The following is a 12,246-nucleotide window of genomic DNA, read 5'->3' on the forward strand; positions in this document are numbered from 1 at the left end:
ATCTCTCCACATTTCCACTTAGCTACTGAGGCTTGATCTTCCCCTGACATAAAAAAAAAAAATGATCCGCAAGATGTCATCCATTTCCAATCTGGAGACACTGTGCAAAAATAAAAAATATATACTAACTTAAAATTTCAAGAAAAGATATTGATGGTTTTTTATTTACAGTAAATTAAGTTTTCGTGCCCTCATTATAAACATTTTAGAATTAGAAAAGGGGTAATTGGGCAATTCAGATGGCTAGATAATCCACTATAGGGAAAGAACTGGAGTCAAAAACACATGAATAGACAACCCTTTATGTGGAAAATGCACATCTGATAAATCCTCATGGTATCAACAAAACAAGGGACTATGAAAAAGCACTGAGCTGACATGAGAACCCTGACAACAGCTAGGTTCAAAACTACAAGAATAATTATGCCTGCCTTGTAGGTCAGGTTCCCACTAGGGAGTGCGTGAGGGGCAAGCACACATTGAAGTTTCTCTTCCTCTCTTTCTCCTTTCTTTACAATATGTTGGGAACAGCTCTGCCTGGTTTCAGGAATTGTAACTACCCCCATGGCTAAGGATGAGTGAACGACCTCAGGAATGTCAAGCCACAGGATACAAGGCTTGTCTCTGGTAGCGAATGCTGCTTCAGCTTCTTCTCCCTGCCTCCAAAGCATGGTTGGAAGTCAATGACGGGTAAGACCTCTCACAGAGAGATGGGCAACCTAAGCCAGACTCGATCACTTGGGAGGCCATTATGAAGGGACTTGGGGGGGCTGCAACAAAGAGCAAGCAATAGACCCTTGCCCCCCCCAGCTATGTGACATAGCACAAGTCCCCATGTCCTCTGGGAGAAGCACTTCCTAGCTCTTATCCACTTAAGCCTGAAAACCTGATGGGGAGTGGTGCAGCTCCTTGCCTTGCTAGAGCAGATCTGGGGGAATCTGGCATAAGAAAAATTCCTAAAAATCCTGGGAAACCTGCCCTGCTAAGATTGCTTTCATTCATATGTTAAGGGTTCAAGCAGGATATGAGTATGTCTCTCAAAGTTTCTACAAACCCCCTTTCCTGAAAGACACTGACTCAGACTAAACCCACAAATTTCTTAGAACTGTTATCTACTGTTTGACCCTTGCCGCCCTGTACTCCTGTGTATTACAACCCAATATAAACCCCTGAAGGATAGGGCTCAAAGCCTTTATCCTCTAAGAAACTGGCCATCTCTCCTCCCCAAGCAGATCATGTCTTGGTAGAGTTTTCTTTCATCTATGGCAGATGGGGAGACTTGCAGGACAATTTGCCCCCACAACAATATAAAATAAAAAAAAATAATAAAACCTTAAGAAAACAACTCAGAACCAGATGCATGCTCCATCCGAGATGCAGGCATAGGAAGAAACCCTTCACTTCCTCACACAACCAAGAGGAGAATAACAACCAAACTAAAATCAATAAACAACCAGAAGTGCCACAAAATCAAACTGCATGGAACTCTGACAATCAAGAAATTAAAGACACGGTCAACCAGACCAAGCCTACCAGTAAGAGAGGCAGAAGGACAGAACCCATACTGCTGCTTTGTAATGCATGGGCAGGGCATGCCTAGAGAAAGTGGTGTAGTAATGGACTGTGTGGGTGGAACTGGATGAACAGGATACTGAGAATCAGACTTGACTGTGAAGTATGTTGGGGGTTGCCTTGATGGAAGAAACTCTGAATCTCACAGGAAAGTTCTTAGGAGAGTGGGCTAGAACCGAGAAGGTCACCTCCATTTTTCCTCTCTGGCTCCTCCCACACAAGGAGAAGGGGCGGAGAGGGGCTGACACATTGGAAAGTTTTGGCTTGCGAGGCGTTAGCTGCATTGATGGGCAGGAGAGGCAGTGGCAGGTGGACCAGGTGAAGCAGCGGGTAGTAGAACTAGTGATCCCACATTTTTTTTTAAATTTTATTTATTTATCTTTAGAGGGGAGGGGAAGGAGAGAGGGAGAGAAACATCAATGTATAGTTGCCTTTTGTGCGTCCCCTGCTGGGAACTGGCCTGCAGGGAACCGGCCTGCAACCCAGGCATGTGCCCTGACTGGGAATCGAACCGTGATTGCCTGGTTCGCAGGCCCACACTCAATCCACTGAGCTACACCAGCCAGGGCTGTGATCCCACATTTTTGTGTGGATAACCCAGGAGGAACTTCTCAGGAGAGAGACAGACCACGCAAACCATGGTTCTAATGTGAGAAAATAAAGCCTCAAAACCATTCATTGCAAATACCTGTGGGGGTAGAGGTGTTGGCAGAAATTCCCAGACACACAGGAAGGTCCATTGGAGTGACCCACGGGGTTCTAGAACAAAACCACCCAAACAGGAATCAGCAATGGAAGGGTTTAATTTGCTGGTGGGTATTAGAAGTGGCTGAAAGCAGCCGAGAGTTGGGCAAGAAGCTTTGGTTCCTCTCAAACCCCTCCCCAACATACAGCCCCACCACAAAGAGATGTGGATTGTCCCTGCCCTGGGAAAGAACAGAGGCTCCACACCTCACTACATAACTGGTGCTCTGAGAAAAAAAACAAATTACTACCTGAATGAAAGAAGAGATCAGAGCTCCAGAAAAAGTACACGTAAGTGATGAAAAGATAGCTAACCTATCAGATGCACAGTTCAAAACACTGGTAATCAGAATGTTCACACAAGTGGTTGAGTATGGTCATAAAATGGAGGAAGAAATGAAGGTTATGCAAAGCAAAATAAATGAAAATGTACAGGGAACCAACAGTGGCAGGAAGGAAACCTGGACAAAAATCAATAATTTGGAACAAATGGGAGACATAAACCTTCAACCACAACACAGTAAAGAAACAAGAATTCAAGAACATGAGAAGAGCCTTGGGCACATCTGGGAGAATTTTCAACATTTCAACATCTGAATCATAAGGGTGCCAGAGAAAGAGGAAGAGCAAGAAATTGAACACTTATCTGAAAACAGAGATGAAAAAGAACTTCCATAATCTAGAACAGGAAACAGATCTCCAGGAAGACCATGAAAGTTAGAGACTCCCAAGGAATTTGGACCCAAGAAAGCACACACCAAAACACATCATAATTACATTAACCAAGATCAAGGATAAGGAGAGACAACAAGAGAAAAGGAGGCAGTTACCTCTGAGGGAGTTTCCATAAAACGATTAGCTGATTTCTCTAAAAATTCATAGAGTCAAGAAGAGACTGGAAAGAAGCATTCAAAATCATGAAAGTCAAGGACCTACAAGCTAGATTACTCTACCCAACAAAGCTATCATTTAGAATGGCAGGGCAGAGAAAGCGCTTCCCAGATAAGATCAAGTTAAAGCAGTTCATCAACACCAAACCCTCATTATATCAAATATTAAAGTGACTAATTTAAGAAAAAGATGATAAAAATCTGACAGTAAAATGATAAATTCACAACTCTCAAAAACTGAACCTCAAAACAAAACTAAAACAACAAACTAAGGGAACAGCTAGAACAAGAATGCATTCACAGAAATGAAGATCATATGGAAGGGTATCAGTAGCAGGAAGTGGGGAGCAGCATGGAAGTAAAGATATAGGGAATAAGAAGCATAAATGGTAGGTACAAAATAGACAGAGAGAGCTTAAGAATAGTATAGGAAATGAAGAAACCAAAGAACTTATATGTAGAACCCATGGACATGACCTAAGGTGGGGGAATGCTGGTGGAAGGTGGAGTACAGGAGGGGAGGAATAATAGAGGGAGGAAAATAGGGGAGGAAAAGTAATAGGGGAGAAAAAAGGGACAGTTGTAATGGCATAATCAATAAAAGGCAAATATAAGAAAATGAGAAGGAAAATCTCAAAGGATGCCACAGGTTTTAAAATTCATGAAAAAGAAAACAGTATGAACAATTACATACTAACACATTTGGTGATCCAGATAAAAGGGAGTTTTGTCAATAACATAGAGCTCCCAAAGGCTCAGCTAGAAAGAAACAGAGAAAGTCTACAAAGCAACTCCCAGCAGTGAAAGTGAAGCCATAATCAAAAGTCCCAAAAAACAAAAGCCCAGGACCAGATGGCTTATTAGGTGAACTCTGCCAAATATTTAAATAACAATTAGTACATTTTGTCTCCAAACTATTTTTTTAAAGAAACAGATACACAGTGGAGAGAGTGTGTGAGTCCTTTGTCACAGTGACCTCATGTGTAAAGCAGTGAGAAGGTATTAGGGGGGGACTTCCGCCAAGATGGAGGCATAGGTGGATGTGCGGTGCCTTCTCACACAACCAAGTTTAGAGACAACTAAATATTAGCAACAGAAAACACAGCCAGAACACGGAAAATTGAACTTTTTGGAAGTCCATTAACAACAAATTCTTCAGCCTGACCGGTAAGGGGCGAAACTAGCGGCTGGTGAGGAGTTGCACAGGAGGACTCGGTCAGACGGACTCAGGCGCAGAATCCAGACGCGCGGAATCCAGGCACAGGGTTGGACCTAGTGAGCGACCGCGGAGGAGACAGCGGGGAAGTGGTGCTGCATGTTGACTGTGGTCGCCCATTTGTGCGAGAGCGGACAGGCGAGGGAGTGGGAGGTTGGACCAGGGCCCGGAGTCCCCGCGGCAAGCGGCAGTAGAGGGCGCCGCCATTTCCCCGCTCTGATCACGCCCCCACATATGGTGTCACAACCCAGCGACCTGGGAGTCTAAGGCACCACTTCTCACACTTAAAGGGCCAGAACAGACCAAAAATGTCACAAGATCTCAAAGCCCCACAGCCCATAGATCTAAGCAATGAAGAAATAGCAAAACTCTCAGACGCAAAGTTTAAAACACTGGTCATCAGGATCCTCACAGAACTGGTTGATTATACTGACAAATTAGACAAATATATGAAGGCGAAACTAATTGAAATGAATGGAATTACACAGGACACCAATAGCAATGAAAAGGAAACTGGGACTCAAATCAATGGAGTGGACCAGAAGAAAGCAAATAATGGCCAAACAGAAAAGAGTCAGGAAGCAAGAATTCAAAGAAATGAGGAGAGGCTTAGGAACCTCCAGGACATCTTTAAATGCTCCAACATCCGAATTATAGGGGTACCAGAAGGGGGAAAGGCACAACCACCAGTGGAAAACTTATTTGAACAAATAATAAAGGAGAATTTCCCCAAGCTGGCAAAGGAAATAGACTTCCAGGAAATCCAGGAAGCTCAGAGAGTCCCAAAGAAGTTGGACCCAAGAAGGAACACACCAAGGCACATCATAATTACATTAGCCAAAATTAAAATGAAGGAGAGAATCCTAGAAGCAGCAAGAGCTAAGGGGACAGTCACCTACAAAGGAGTCCCCATCAGACTGTCAGCAGATTTCTCAAAAGAGACCTTACAGGCAAGAAGGGGCTGGAAAGACGTATTCCAAGTCATGAAAACCAAAGACCTACAACCAAGATTGCTCTATCCAGCAAAACTTTCATTTAGAATGGAAGGACAGATAAGGTGCTTCTCAGATAAGATCAAATTCAAGGAGTTCATCCTCACCAAGCCCTTATTATATGAAATGTTAAAGGGACTTATCTAAGAAAAAGAAGTTAAAGAAACATGAACAGTGAAAGGACAGCAAACTCACAGTTATTAACAACCACACCTAAAATGAAAGCAAACTAAAAGGACAGCTAGATCAGGAGTGGAAACATAGAAATGAAGATCTCAAGGAGGGTTAGCAACAGGGGAGTGGGAGGAGGAGAAGGGGGGAGAAGGTACAGAAAATAAATAGCATAGACAGTAGATAGAAAATAGATGGGGGGCAAGAATAGTATGGGAAATATAGAATCTAAAGGACTTGAGACACATGGTCATAAACTAAAGGGAGGGTAATGGTGGAGATGGGGGGTAGGGTGGAGGGGAATGAAGGGGGGAATAGAACAACTGTAACAGCATAATCAATAAAAAAATTTTTAAAAAGAAGGTATTAGGGCCTCATCTTGGGGGAATCCTTCCATAAATCTTCCCTTCCACTGTGCTTTCATCCCCAACCTAATACATTTTGTCTGTCTCCTGGGGTCGCTTCCTTGCATGGCATGTGGGTGTAGACCCAGTTAATAGCCAGATGGCAATTTGACATTATTCTCATCCTGTCTGGCAAAGAATCCACTAGAAAAATGGGAACAGGTGGATATGTAAAAGATCATCAGAGGTATTGAAGAGAAATCATTTAGTCTCTCAGAAAATGTGATGCCTGTGGGAGAGGTAGGAATATCACCAAGTTTTGTCATCCCTAACACTTTATGCTCTATTCCCTGAGAGGCTGCATGTCCATAAGGTGAAATGTGCAGATTGGCCCATGATCACATTAACATGGTGGAAATTAGAAAAATGGAATTTGCCATTACATCTGATAGGAGGTGGACATCCAAAATTTATAAAGAATGTAGAAAATTAACACCAAAACAGAAACTATCAAATTTTAAAAATTGGAAAAGAGCATGAATAGACACTTCTGCAAAGAGGCATAAAAGGTCAATAGACATATGAAAATATTCTCAATATCAATAATCATTAGAGAAATACAAATTAAAAACTCATATTAATGGTCAAATGCCTTGTGTTTAGAGGTGTTTCCTCTTGATGCAACCAAACTTACACAGTGATTTGCATAGTAAATTATTAACCAAAGCCTTTTCTTTAAAAAAAATTGTGTTTATTTACTTCTAGAAAGAAGGGAATTGAGAGAGAAAAAAAAGGGATAGCAACATTAATGTGTGAGTGAATCATTCATCTGTTGCCTCTCAAGTGCTCCCAAAATGGGACACAGCATGCATCCCAGGTATGTGCCAGCGAACTTCAGGTTCACAGGGTAAAGCTCACTATGCTGAGCCACACCAGCTAGGACAAGAAAATCCTTTATTAATTATTTATGATGTCACAAGTTTTAAAGTGGCATTTAAGAACATTATTCACAGTTAATTTATTCATACATAGTATCATAAATGAAAGTTACTACTTTTTAAAAATGCCATTCCACGTTTATTATTCCAAACACATTTTGAGTCAAATCCATTTTAATGTCAGTATTTCAGGTTAAAAACCATAAAATGTAAGTTTTAGACATTAAAATGACCACCTATTTTGGGCACTTTCAAAATTTTAGGCTTGAAACTATGAACATTTTCAGCTCTACATATTCTCTATGAGTGTACAAATAAACTCAAGGAGGTTTTGGGTAAACCTGGAAAAGAAATGAGCTACCTCACCAGTGGTTCTAATCAAGGTTTTATACAAGTAAATATGTGGAACTTGACTTTACAGGGTCTATTCACATGTCCTTTTATGGCACAAACCACTGATGGTGAAGATACTGGTGATGGACACCACAGTGGAGCCAGCACCTGAAATGAGAACAAATAGAAGAAGACACAAATTAGGATTAACTTGGAGCAAATTTAGGATTCTGCCATGCCTTACTCACTCACAAACTAATGCTCTCCAATTAAACCTATGTTCTGTAGAAATATGAGGTTTTTCTTCTGGATACAAAAGCCACTCCCTTTTTATGTGGTCCTGTGTTCCATCCTGATCCATCCCACTAGTAACCATTCAAAAAATGTCACCGGATGCAAAAAAAAAAACACTATGAAAATACCACAAGTGACGTATGGCAAGAGATTTCAAATAATGACTCCTACAATTGCCTGACTCTCCTACTGAAACTGAGGTAAACAGATTTTATTCTGCCCCCTTCAACAGTGTTCCAAGTTGTCTCAGAATGTGCTTGCATTCACAGGTGTATAATATATAGCTTTCAGAATGAAGTGTATTCAAAATCATATGAAAAATCTGAGTGGGCCTTGGAAATTTGGCTGTTTGTATGAATGCCTTACCTGGCCACTGCAAAACACCAACGAGGACCCCTAAAATATGGCATTACAAGCTTATTTAAAGTTGCATTTCATGTACTTCTTAAAACTCATAATGGCCACAGGTAAATAAGCATAAAGACAAGTAATTTATGAAATACAACAACCACAGTTAGGCCAGCAGCATATTCTGCAGAAAATGCATAAGGGGAAAACCTGCCATGACTTATCTATTTAAGCCATCTAAAATTAAACGAGGTTTATTTTCTAACATCCATTTTTTAAACATGCAAACTGTGCCTCATAAAAATAAGAAGATACTCCCATGACACAAATTAGATGTTGGCAGAGTCACCCTGAGCCAAAGGAATGAACAGTGCTCACTTTCAGAAAAACAGGTCTGGCATGTGTTTTGTGTTATACCATAAAAGTCAGAACTTAGGTAGTTATGGAAACAATGCTTGTATATAGGAAGGTTGCTATCCAAGACTTTATCTTAAACAATTCACTCAGAAATAAGGCTGTGGACAGAAAAAAAGCCAGATGAAATATTTATATATCAAGAGCACCCTAGACACCTATGATCTTTAGATCTGCTTTGCTGGAACTCACAAAGGGAACCTTCACATTGACGTCTCAGTCCACCACTTGGGCCACAGAAGCAGGGCCACTCATCTGCCATCTGGCTGCTACTGTAGCAGTTGTTTCACTCAAATCCTTGAGACTTCCATGATGCCTACAGGTCCCTTTTTTACCCATCTTTCAGGAAATCAACCTTTGCTCCTTTCCTGCAAAGACTGCCAAGAACTGCACAACCAACTAAAGTACCAGGCTTCTCTTGTGGGCTTTCACTAGTTTTGCAAGTCAGTCCCAGTTCTGGTAATGACCAGAATCCATACATGCTTCCTTTGGGAGTGACATTCCAGTCAAAATCTCAGTTGAGAAAACCATTATTAATGACTGGTCTTATTGAATATATGCAAAGAAATCTTATGTCATCACTTACTCCTTCAGAATGCCAAATTCTGGAGGGGTCAGGTAGGAAGAAGAAGACAAAGCATGAAGGAAAATTCTTTTCCTTGTTCACTTTCCAAAGAAGAATGAAAATTCACCTTCCCGGGAATCCTCAGCTTCCTTTTCAAAACAGACAAGAGAGAAAAATCTAATACACGGAGTTCCAGAATAATAGAAAGTTAGAGGTATTCTCTTGCACAAAGTCACCAATTGGAGCCCTGCAGAGATATGCTCCTTCGGGCCCTGTCTCCTGGCAGAGACATGCTGCTTTGCCTCGGCCTGAAACACTCATCAGCCCCAAATGACCCTTCTTGGGTCCAGAGTGGCAAGGGCATTCTCCCCAACTGGTTAGAGAGTTTCTGATCAGAAACAAATCCAACCTGAGAAATTGGCTCTTTTCTCACAAAACCAGAAAAAAGTAGCTGAGGTTTTCTTTACTCCAGGTTTAAAACTTTCACCTGTTTGATATATAATTTTACCCACCCAGATTTAACCATCCTTCACTTTTAACACATCCTGGTTCCTTTCCCACACGGGAAGAACTATACTTTACTTAAACTCAGTATGTGGCAGCAGAAAGCCCCTAGCACTACAGGTAACTTTTATTCCAAGTCCCCAGGTTCACAGGGACATCACAGCTTTCTGAAGCTTAGACCTTGCAGACACCCTATAAATCAGATGCTCACCCTTGGACCCCAGTGGGTGACTTTGAGAACCGGAGCCATTTCTATCAGAACCAGTTACACAGAGAACCTGACTGATGCTGTCTGTGCCCACACAGCAGCAGCACAGAGCCCATAATCTGAAGAGAACCCTCAACCCACCCCCTTACCCAGTTCTAAGATGGCGGCACCCAAGCACGCAGGCTGGTCTCAGATGGCAACGCCCCCCCCGCCCACGCCAGGTCATCTAAGATGGTGACGCCCATGCAAGCCTGCTCCTCCAGGATGGCAACCCCCTAGAACGCAGGGCTGGCCAAGATGGTGACGCCCAAGCACACTGGGTCATCCAAGACTTCCACGCCCCTGAATGACCGGTCCTGCTTCCTGGGGCACACAGGTGGCTCACCCTCTATTTTACCCCAAATGTCCACACCGCAATTCCAGTTCAGCCTGCAGGTGCTGCCAGTGGCAGGACTCCGGAGCCACCCTCCACCTGCAGGGAGAAGGGGATTCACCAGGGGAGGAAAAGTGCGGCTAGCGCCCACCTGGCTTGCTGTCAGATCCCCAACATACATGCAGGCTCGGCTTACAGAGCCTAGGGGTTTGCTTCTTCCCCAAACCTGAATACAGCTTCCCTTACTGCCACCAGTGCTCCCGGAGAGTGCAAATGACATTTATAACTTTTAGAAACAGCTTTTTGTCTATTGGCAAATATCTTTACCTCTTGATTCAGCCCACCCAGTAAGTGGGACTACAAGCCCGCACCACTGTTACCGAACAAGAGGAGGTCCGAGGGAGGGGCAATACAATATTTGGCCCACCTAGGGATGCCCAAAACTGCTGTACAACAGGGGCCCCTCCCGAAAACAAAATACTAAAATCTACTGGGCCCTTCTGTCCGCCGCCAATTGGAAACACATCTCTCAATGCCAGAGATTTGTGAAAAGGAAACAAAATGTTTATTTAATGCTATTCAGGCCTAATGCCACCACTAAAATATCAAAGTCCTTTAGGTTATACACCTACACCCACACAGCACTCCCTTCTCCCACTGTCCCAACTCCGGGTACCGTAAATCAGGAAAAGAGCACACGTCTGTGTTGCAGACCGCTGGCACCGTCAGCTGTGTCACTGTGCAGGATCTCGAGTTAATCCAAAGCACTGTGGTACCCTCTCATGGTCCACTGGCAAGAGTCCTTTGTACCCAGTTCCAGTCAAAGTCTCTCTTGCTTTTTCAGGCCCCGCAGCCAAAGGGGGCACCCCAAAGCCGCGTGGGCCTCTTCTACCAAAGCTGCAGGAGTCCGCACTCCACCAAAAGCATGTGGCTGTCTTCTTCACCTGGCTGTAGGGATCTCCATTCTGGCAAAGTTGCGTGGTTCTTCCCTTTCACCTGGGAAAGAGGGGGTCCACACCCTGCCAAAACCGCGTGGCTCCCTCTTTCACCTCACCAACAGGGGGTCCTCACTCTGCTGAAACCGCATGGCTCTCTCTCATCTGCCCAAGCAGGGACCCTTCATGTCCTGGAGCCAGTCTTTTCCAAGCTCCCACACAGCGGCCCTTCCACTCAGGGGCGCAGCCCTTAGTTACATCCTGAGTCCAAGCCCTCCTCACTCAGGAGAGCAGCTCATAGATCCCATCTTGAGTCCCAGCTACTACCTTCCCCCTGGCTCCAAACTTGGCCACTGCTATTTAACATATCTATGAAACCAGGTAAAGGTTATAGATATGTTAAATAACCATTCCAGAGGTTAGCTCTAAAACTGTTGCTATGCAAAATAGCTCTCAATGGCCTGGCTCCATTCATCCCTTCCCCCTGGGGGGGGTGGTGGTGGTGAGGACATCTTAATATGTCTCTCCAATATTTCTATACACTTTGAATTCTGGACACCTTTCCAAATCTTTTTGGGGGCCCCCCTTGCTGCACCCTGTATCACCACCACGCCTGGCGCACACCCTACCGCCTCCACTGCCTCTGGCTGTGAGAACTGCACCTGCGTGTCCCAGAGGACACCCGGCTCTGAGAGCCGAGAGAGTTCTCCTCCGAGCGCCAACCAGAGAGAAAATTAGGGAGGGGAAACCAATCTCCACCCCACTCTGCTGCAATTTCCGGAGAGAGAGCCGGCCCCCACCATGCTTCCCGCCAGCGTGTGCATGTTCATGCGGCGCCACTGAAGCAGCAGCTGGTTTTAGTGGCCAGAGGAGCCCAAGCTAGTAGCATAGGCTTTAAGACGCTGTGCATAGTAAGCCAGTTTCAGCACTCCAAATATCTTGCTAGCAAACGGTGCGCCAGTTATGCTCGGCTGCCGCCATTAAGGTCGCGCCCCTGGGCGTGGCTTCGCTCTGCCAGTCACAAACCAGGCTGTAAGGCAGCTGCCTCAGAATGGCCCAACCGCTGGCAGGGTCTTGCACAGGGGTCGCAGCGCTCTAACGCCCACCACGATCCTCCCCGCACCCAGGTGGTGCTGGCCCTCCCAGGTGTCTGACGCGCCCCCGCAGGTTCTGCACCAGCTGTGCTTGGCCCCGCCTCTCAGTGCAGGTCAGGGGAAATAGGAGAGAGCCGAGAACTGCAACCCCTCTGCTGCGCAATCCTTCTAGGGGTGCCTTGGAGAGCACAGGGGACGGAGGAGGGAAGATGGACTGGATCCCTCCTGAAACCACCCTGGGTGCGCGCTCTTTCCCAGTCAAAGAAAATCTTTTTTTCTAAAGTCCCTTTTACCGCAAAAAAGCGGTGAAT

At 44.5% G+C, this 12,246-nt stretch overlaps 1 long non-coding RNA gene across 4 annotated transcripts; it reads right to left on the bottom strand.

Annotated features, from left to right (window-relative positions):
• Positions 1-6,684: 6,684 nt before the first annotated feature.
• Positions 6,685-12,019, bottom strand: LOC128627002 (uncharacterized). 4 transcript variants are annotated; one of them, XR_008391102.1, is made up of 5 exons: positions 11,471-12,019; positions 10,583-10,902; positions 9,919-10,005; positions 8,843-8,970; positions 6,685-7,368 (listed from the first exon to the last, which is right to left on the bottom strand). It is a non-coding gene; the product is annotated as an uncharacterized LOC128627002 (long non-coding RNA). The 4 variants fall into 4 exon arrangements; XR_008391103.1 differs by having other exon boundaries at positions 11,504-12,018; XR_008391100.1 differs by having other exon boundaries at positions 10,583-12,009.
• Positions 12,020-12,246: the final 227 nt, after the last annotated feature.

The sequence above is a fragment of the Artibeus jamaicensis genome, unplaced genomic scaffold, assembly GCF_021234435.1.
Source record: "Artibeus jamaicensis isolate MK-2021 breed Jamaican fruit bat unplaced genomic scaffold, CSHL_Jam_final contig_288, whole genome shotgun sequence".
Taxonomy (NCBI): domain Eukaryota; kingdom Metazoa; phylum Chordata; class Mammalia; order Chiroptera; family Phyllostomidae; genus Artibeus; species Artibeus jamaicensis.